Here is a 9651-nt window from a genome sequence, read left to right as displayed (position 1 = left end):
GATTTAATCAGATGTTGACTAAAGTTGTCTTCTTGTGAGTTGAGAATTGACACTCTTGGAGGTCAGCTTCTAACTCAGCACCACTTATTTACTCAAGGTCAGCTTAGACAATTTATATGCTGAGTAAATTTAGCAAACAACACATACAATATAAGAGAGAGTTCAGAGATTACTCAGTATCACTTATCCTGGTTCGGCCTTTCTGCCTACATCCAGTCCCCAGAGTCCTCCGGGCTTTTTGAATCCAATACTGAGCTCTTTAATGGTAGAGCACAAACCAATTACAAGGCAGTTGAATATGCAAGAGTACCTTCCTCTATTCGTCTACTCAACTCCTACTAAGTGCTACAACCCAGCACCTAGATTTCTTTACTACTGAAATGCTTACAACTTAGCACTCAGCTTTACTCTCTCAATATTTCTATTGATCACAGACTTGTTCCTTTTTGAACTAAAGAACACTTTAGATGATTACAACTCAATCTAGCATTTACACATAGAATAGAAACGTGGGTGTAAGATTCTTTTTGTATTTGAGTGCTTTTGAAACTTTCTCTCTTGTATTTTTCTTTTTATGCTTCTGTCTTCTATGTATTTTGGTTCTTCGATTGTCCTTTTATAGACGGAAAACTGTGGACTTGATTGTTTGAAATGTCTTGACCGTTGCAACCAAAACGGCTCTTTTGGGGAACATTTTCTGGAAATCTTCAGACTGCACACCATTCCCTGCTTCTGTTTTACTTCAGGCGTCAGGTTGTCTTTTAGCGTCTGTTTTGTTTGTTTATGACAGTTGTCTGTTTCCAATAATCCAACGTCCCATGACTCTCGGAATCAGTCTTCTTAGGTATCTTCGAGGTTCCAATTATTGGTGCAGATGATTGGCAGACTTTGTCTTTTAGTAGAACGGATCCTTCATGCTGTCCTGATGAATACTCAGCTCCGTTTGTTCATGGTTCATGCTGAGTTCCTCCAAGGTCAGCTCCGTTTTGTTTAAACGCTCCTGACGAGGTCTTCAGCTTTAGTCAGCTTTGTTTTGTTTCTGACCTTTAACTCCACTCAGCTTCTATTCTGTCATGCTGAGTTCTTTGCTACTTAGCTTTGTTTGTGCTGACTTTTGTCCTGTCTTTTACCTTATATGTTTTTGCACTCAAGATTCAACAAACATATTAGTACAATTAAATCAAAGCATCTAAATTTAATTGCCTCTTAATCATGGATGATTTTTTCAAATCAAAATCTTGTGGAAAGGTGTTTCAACAATATCGAGGTATGATTGGCTCTCTACTTTATCTTACCGCTAGTAGGCCTGACATTCAGTACTCAGTATGTTATTGTGCAAGATACCAAGCTGACCCCAGGGAATCTCACCTTATAGCTGTAAAAAGAATTTTCAGATATTTGCAGAGCTCAGTTAATGCAGGTTTATGGTATCCAAATACAAATGACTTTACACTCATTGGATATACTGATGCTGACTATGGACGAGATAAGCTAGAGCGTAAGAGTACTTCAGGAGGGTGTCACTTCCTTGGAAGCTGTCTAGTATCTTGGTTCAGCAAGAAGCAATCGTTAGTGGCCATGTCAACAACTGAAGCTGAGTACATTGCTGCTGGAAGCTGTGTGGCCCAGGTCCTATGGATTAAGCAACAGCTTGAGGATTATGGTGTAAAAACAGAGACCATCGAAGTCAAATGTGACAACAAAAGTGCCATTGACTTATCCAAAAATCCAATCCAACACAGCAGGATGAAGCATGCCAGCATAAGGCATCACTTCATAAGGGGTCATATACTCAAGGGTGAGATCAAGCTGACCTATGTTCCAACAGATGAATAGCTTGCGGATATCTTTACGAAGCCTCTGGCTCGTGAGCAATTTAACATACTAAGGGAAACTATCAGTATGTCTAATCCTCTTCACTAAAAATCTATGTTTAAATCGAATGTTGAGTGATTACCATGCTGAGTGATTTGTGCTAAATTAGTAACTGTTGCATGTTGAGCTAAATATGAACTATATCACCCTATGCTGAGTAGACATACATATTGAGTGATTATCCTAAACTGAGTTACTAAGCACACGTACCTTCCCTGACCTCCTAGAATCTCAAACGATTAGGATTCTCGAAACTGAGTAAAACTCTCATGCACAATAAATGCTAGCACGCGTATTAATAGCCACCTAGGATGATGTAGGCGCAATAATTCGAAAACACATGCGCCGATTGTGTCATAAATGCCAGAATAATTGTCGATTGAACATCTCGAGGTAAAACGGCTATTCCAACCCTTCAGATCAACTTGGCATCCTTATAAATTGTGGACGAATTCCCATTCATACCTCTTTAAATTCAAAACTTCTGGCATTCAATCTCTCTCTCTCTTAAATCCCAAAACCTCTCAAAATTTCTCAAGAAAATCATGTCTGATTCCCAGAATATCTCCGGTGCCGATTACGACCAAAATCACTCCGACGAAAATCCTTCATCTCATACTGAGCTGGAGCATGAGGAGACTTCAACTGAGTCTCAGGGACATGGTCAGCATGACCAATCTAAAGCTACCACTCCGAGCAAAACCCCCCAAGCTGACCAGGCCACTCCGTCGAAGAAACTAAAGAAGAAGAAATAACCTAAGGAGGAGGTATTTCTTCAGGTTTACAATAGTGTACAGAATTGCGAGGTACTCCGGTGCCGCTGGTTCTCTAAGGGATTCGTTGAGGCTGAGCAACCCTTCTGTGAGTGGATCTCCAAAAATGGATGGTCTGAATTCTTCTCTCTCTCCGAAAATACCTTCCCACAGTTAGTAAGGGAATTTTAGTCAAACCTCAGGGTTAAAAAGGACAATGTTGACCATCTGGTAACTAGTGTTAAAGGCAAGAAAATAACGATTACTCCGTCCTATCTAGCAACCTTGCTAAAGATGCTGGCCAAAGGTAAAGAACTCAGGTCCACAAACGCTAAACTTGACTACCCAGTTGAATTCTGTAAACCGAAGGACCACAAAGGAGAAATAGCCAGCACGTGTATGGGTCAGAATCAAAAGATGGCTCATTACATCCTGACCAACTTCATCTTCCCTAAGGTCAACTCTGCCTCATTAGCCTCTAATTTCGAGCAAAACTTCATCTGGCACATGCTGACCTACAAACCACTCAACATGCTCGTATTTCTTGTCGGTGCATTTCAACGGAGCACATGGAAACTCAGGATGGGCTCCCTCATCACGAAAATTCTCCAGGACCACCAGGTGAGCACTGTCGGGGAAATAGAAATATGGGGTACAGAAATAAGTGATGCCCTACTGTTCGGGTTAGCATACAACCAACCCATCAAATCCAAAAAGGGGAAAGGTGCAGAAGAAAATGAAGAAGGGGTTGAAGCTGCCAAAAAGGGAAAGAAAGTAATGGTTGAACACGCTGACCGAACAAGGCAAGATAAGAAGCGGAAAATTGACCAATCCGCTAAGGATGTCAACACAACTTCGAGGAAGCTGAGAATAATCTCTAGCAAAGCTGCTACTGACCAAACTCAAGGTGAGAAGGAACCTAAGTCAGCCAGAGAAACGAGAAAGGCAAGTTGAGCCTGAGGAAGAAAGTGAGGAAACTCCCGAGCAACCTCTACAAAAGAAGAAGAAAACTTCTGGGGTAAAACCAATTGATGCACCTCCTCTTGACTTTTTGGTCTCTGAAGACTCACACTTCGTGAGAAGTCAAGAAATTGATCTTGAGAAGACTCCTACTGACCAGGAGGAAGAACTGGGTAATGATGAAGGTCAGTTTGATGTTGAAAGAACAGATGATGTTGAGCCAAGTAAGGATGTTGATCAAACAGTTGATGCTGAGCTGACTGAGAATCCAACTGAGCAAAGTAAGACAGTTGATACTGAGTCCATAGCGAAAGACAAAGTTGTGAGTGATCTCAATGCTGACCTTGGGCTAAACTCCTCTTCTGAGTCTTTTGACTCTATTCCAGCTGATCCCTCACCTCCAAACAAAAAGGACAGCACAGGAAAACGACTTAAGCGAAAGGCTCAGAAAACTCCAGTCATCGACCTTCTGGACGATTCTCCGCTAAGGGAACCAATCTCTGACCTTACCACACTTCAGTTCTAGTTCTTCAACACCGTCATTGAACCAACCTTAGACCAAATCAAGAAAAAGCAAGCCTTTGTTTCTCAAGCTGAGGAACAAGCTGACCCCAAAGCTCCATAAGGTCCTATTTCTGCCGAGCAAGTGCTCGAAGTTCCTACTGCTCAAGACAATGAGTTAGTAAAGGAAAATCCTGCTCAGGTCAGAACTGAACTACCTCAACCCTCTGAAACTAATCAACTTCAGGCTGACTCTGAACATGTCAATATCTCTGCCAATCCACCTCTTCCAAATCCTTCAACGCAGAATGAAAATCAGTCAGTTCATGCCGCTGATCTGAATAAAAGCCTAGCTGCTGACCAAGCTGGCACATCTAAGTCTGGACAGCAAAATACTCCTCCTCCATCCGGTCCTATTCCATTTCCGGCCTCTGAACCACAACATGATGAATCTTATGCTTACCTGCATGCTACTGAGTCTGGACGAAGAATCATTGACTCAGCTCAAGCCTTAATTCAAGATATTCATCAATCTAATGCTGATGCTGCTGGGTCTGTCAATGTTGAGCCAACTCAACTCTCTTCTGTCATTCAGCTTTTGACTGAAATCAAGGGTCTCAAGGACTTACTGAGTGTCATGACATCTTTTCAATCTCAACAACCCAAGCAAGAATCTATCGTGAAGCTGGCTGAACTCCAGCTGACAATGGTCATTCACATGAACTCTATCCAGGGTCAACTCAATACTCTATCAGCTGTGAACTCAATCTATGCAACCTTTGTTGAGGTTCATCAACTCTTTACCCAGATAAGTTCTGAGTTGACCGGGACTTGTGAATTAATCTCCTCCTCCTCCCAGTGTTCCATTGAGCAAATAAGTGAAGTTGTTCGCCTACTCAACTTGAGTAAAGAAGAAATGGATACTGACCAAGTCAAGACAAATGAGATTCTGCAGTATTCTCAAGCCACACTTAAACATGTCCGACATACCAACGCTCAACGTCAGTTCTATGATGATGCGTTGCTCAAAATGTACCATCAATCTTATGCCAAGCTGTCAGAATCTATAACTTGGATTGGGAAATCACATGAGTATCTCTTGAGCATGCTAAGTGCTAACATTAGGATCCATGCTGCCACTCTGGACGATGGCATGACAGTCTTTGACGGTCTTTGGAAGAGTACGAGTCAACTCCAAGCATACTCAGCCAAACTAAATCATGCTGTTCTTCGCGAGACATTTATTCCTCCATCTTCTGATGATGGAAAAATAGGGGAGAAAGAAAAGCAAGCTGCTGGAACTCAGCAGAACACGGGGGAGGCATCTGGTTCCGCAACTCAGAGTCAGCAGCAAAGAAACGCCAAAGGCAAAGGGCTAGCTAACCAAGCTCAAGTCAACAGGAAGAAATAGATTGGCTAGTCTTAGCTTTTGACTTGTAGTTTCTATCTGGCGTGTTCTATTTTGTTAATTCTGACCATCTATAATATGCATCCTTTATTCAAATTGACAAATCGTATGTGATGCTTACTTACTTATTATGCTTTGTGCTGATCTGTCTTAAATGAACAAACAAACAAAATTAAAAAGGAACATACTCAGTACACATTAGCTCTGATACATCCTTTCATAACTCTGATACCTAAACTGACTGTTTATAGAACTGAGTAAACATATGTGTCAAGCATTGAACTCTTCTGAAAGCTGACCTAGGCTCATCTGAATTAGATCTTGGAAGGTCTAGAATTGAACTATGTCAGTATAGGCATGTCTTAATTTTACTCAATTAAATCTTAGAAGGTTTAGAGTTAATTTAAGTCAATAGATGCAACCCTTACGAGGGAGTAACTTCATAAGTATAAAAAGAATTTCAATCATGGGAAATCTCAATGCTGAGTTCCATAATTAAATATTTTGCCAACATCAAAATGGGGGAGTTTGTTGAAACACCTTTTCACATGATTTTGATTTGACAAAATGATTTAAGTTAATCCATTATTAAGATGTAATTAAATTTAAGTGCTTTGATTTAATTGTACTAATATGTTTGTTCAATGTTGAGTATAAGTATAAATGAAAATAGAAATAAAAATTAAGACAGGACGAAGTCAGCATGAGAACACAGCACAAGCTGAGTGGAGTGTAACTCAGTATAATACAAGAAAAGACATCTTCAGAACAAACGCTTGAAAATGAAGCTGGCCAAAGAAGCTGAGTGGAACGCAACTCAGTATCAAAGAAGAGAAGTCTTCCTCTAAACTAATGCTTGCAGACGAAGCTGACCACGGAAACTGAGTAAGAATATGACTCAGAAACAAAGAACAAAAGCAACATCAATAAAGTCAAGCTGAGCGTTCATCAGGACAGCGCGATTGATCTGTTTGCTAGAAGATAAGATCCGACAACTGTTTGCACCAATAACAGAAGCCTTGGAATTACGCATAGAGTCAATTTCGAGATGCATGGGTCAACTGTCTGTTAGCTAAAATACGAATTGGCGCTAGAAGACGAACCTGCCAGAAGAAGACAAGCCTGACGCCTGCTAATTTCAGACGACAGGATTGGCCTGCAAAATCTGAAGCTGACCAGTACAATGACGCAATAGATCCGTTTGAATCCAACGGATAATTCCAGATACAAATCATTATAGCTTCAGACCTCAACTATAAAAGGACAAGTTCATTCTTGGATCCTAAGACGATTGCCGAAAAATAAAAAGAAAAAAAGAGCATACATACAAAAGCACATTCAAACAAGAAAAAGATCTTACACCAAATTTCCATTTCTGTGTAAAAGCTAGATTGATTTTGTAATCATCTAAAGTGTTCTTCATCTAGAAAGAACAAGTTTGTGTCAATTGTAAAATTGAGAGAGTTGTGCTGGGTACTCAGTTTTAAGTACTCAGCGGTAGAGAATTTGAGTGTTCGGTTATAGCGCTCAGTAGGAGTTGAGTAGACGAATAGCGGAATGTACTCTTGCATATTCAACTGCCTTGTAAACAGTTTGTGCTCTACCTTTAAAGAGCTCAGTATTGGATTGAAAAATCCCGGAGAGACTCTAGGGACTGGACGTAGGAGGAGAGGCCGAACCAGGATAAGTCTTGCTAAGTAATTTCTAACTCTCTCTCAATATATATTTGTATGTGTTGCTTGATAAAATTACTCAGGATATAAATTGCAAAAGCTGACTCTGAGTAATTGTGGTGCTGAGTTGGAAGCTGACCTCGAGTGTTAACTCCCAACTCATAAGTAAAACAGTTCTAGTCAGCATCTGACTAAAGCTGTCTTACATCTCTCGGCCGTGCTGACCAAAATAAAGTCAAATAACTTAAGAATTAATTAAGTCAGCATAATTAAATGAAAAAAGTTACATTAGTTCCTAACCCCCCTTTGGAACTAATCACACGGGACCAACAATCTTCAGCTCCGGCACTCATCACAACCACATCATCAACATATACGTACATTGTTTTGCTTATGTGTTCTTGAAACATTTTATTAAGCAATCTTTGATACGTTGCCCTGAAATTTTTCTTCGACCACACGACGTCGTTCGCCGTCTTCCAATGCAATGGAACTGTGGGCACTTCCACGTTAGACAATCTAACCAACAGAAAGGTACCTTCATGCAACATTTTTCAAAGTGCCTTCAACTTCTTCAAAGCTTGTGTAGTCAGTAGATTTACTAAGCTCCTTGTGTCTGCCATAATCCTGTGAACTATGAAATTGTTAATATTAACGAAAATTATCAAAGCATCATTCTGTGTAGTTACTATTGGTGGGATTGCACAAGGAAAACTTCTCTCTTTCCCTTCTTTGCCTATTTTCTTGAGAAACTGAATGAAGAATATATTCTTTGACGAATGACATTTACTCCACCCACATAATTTGAACAGCCAATGTCATTTACTCGAGACTTAATATATCTCGAGTTGTGATATTGTTGCTGCTTCTCTCTCTGTATCTCTTGTTTGAGTCATATGTGAGTAATGAGGCGAGCACATTGTGTTAGTATTTATCGCAAAGTTTCGAGTTGTTTCAGGCATCTCAATTGTATTTTCCCAAGATCACTCACCTCGAGGTCTTGCCCAATATAGTTCGAGGTTCATTCTTCTCCTCGCGATATGAGGTCTACTTTCTTTTCATATTTTTTAGTTGAAGAGTGGACTTACCTTGAGTAGTGTCTCTAAGCATTTGTCTATTCATGCTTTTAAAAAATGTCTCGAGTTGTTAGGACTGAAGAATCCAGAGGTTGAGGAGTAGAATCCACATTCACCGTACCAAATGTTTAGTCTGTTCTAACCTTCAAGTTAACTTCTTCATATACATGTTGACATGCATTAGGGTGGGACTCTTGGATACACTCTAATGCCAAAGTATAACATTTAATAATAGTAAAAAAATTGGAATATTATAAAAATAAAGAGAAAGAAAGTAGATATTATCTATTTATAGGTTGCTAAATGTGTGAAAACACCGTTTCACCATTGGGTTGGACAGTGGGGCAGTTCCCACCATGATGAACCTTGTGGGCTTCTTCTTTGAAATTAGGCCTCTTAGAGTTGGATAGGCTTTGAAAAATAAATTGAATTCTGAAATATAATATTTATACAATTATTATTATATAAATGATATAAAAATGATAATTATGTTAAACTGATTATTTTTATAAATTGTGTTATTGTGTAAAACGTTTACATAAGTTCAAGAGACCACAATAATCAATAGTTCTCCAATTCAGCAGGCAAAGATTTGAGATTTAGTGACAATTCATTTGAAGAATTGTACAGCCCAAAGAATGAAGTTTTGGGCCTTTTTTTCAAAGATAGCAAGTAAATGCGTTACATGGGCTGAAAGGCCCATCTTCACTATATGGCCGAAATTCAGGACATATTTAACATAATTATCATTTTTATTTAGACTTAAAAATAAAACACTGTTTGTTCAAAAAAAAAAACTGTAGGTCTTTTTATTTATTTAAAATGTTAGTTTTCCTACTCATTTGTTATTTGGTAACTTTTATTCAAAAATATTAGATTTTGCCTCCTCATTTATCAAAATTTATAAAATCTCATGTAAATAATAAATTAATAGTTTTGTTAAAACCTTAGTAGAAACCCGATTTACAAAAAATTATTGAAAAAATTGTTAATTTACCATTTATATTACTGAAATTTTACAAATTGTAATAGTTGGTGGGGCAAATTTTACATAATGATAAGTTAGAAGGTAAATACCAATAATTTAGATAAATAATGAGGCCCATAGTATTTTCACCTTTTTTTTTTTAATTTATATCTCATGTGAGTATATAATATATGGGGTAAATAATTTATTAGCCCTACATCAATAAATTTTATATAAATTGTAAATTTATCCTTGTATGATTAATTTACATACTTATTATTCACTTTATATTCAGAGTTTATATATAGGGCATTTCCAATACAAATTCGACAACTGAAACAGTGATTATAACAACCCAAATCTGAAAAATTGATACTGGGTAAAAAATGACTTGGAAACATAAATAAATTGAACCTTGCATCGAAAGTAGAGAGATATT

This window comes from Euphorbia lathyris, chromosome 2 (genome assembly GCF_963576675.1).
Source record: "Euphorbia lathyris chromosome 2, ddEupLath1.1, whole genome shotgun sequence".
In the NCBI taxonomy this organism is placed as follows: Eukaryota; Viridiplantae; Streptophyta; class Magnoliopsida; order Malpighiales; family Euphorbiaceae; genus Euphorbia; species Euphorbia lathyris.
This window is presented reverse-complemented; position numbering follows the sequence as displayed.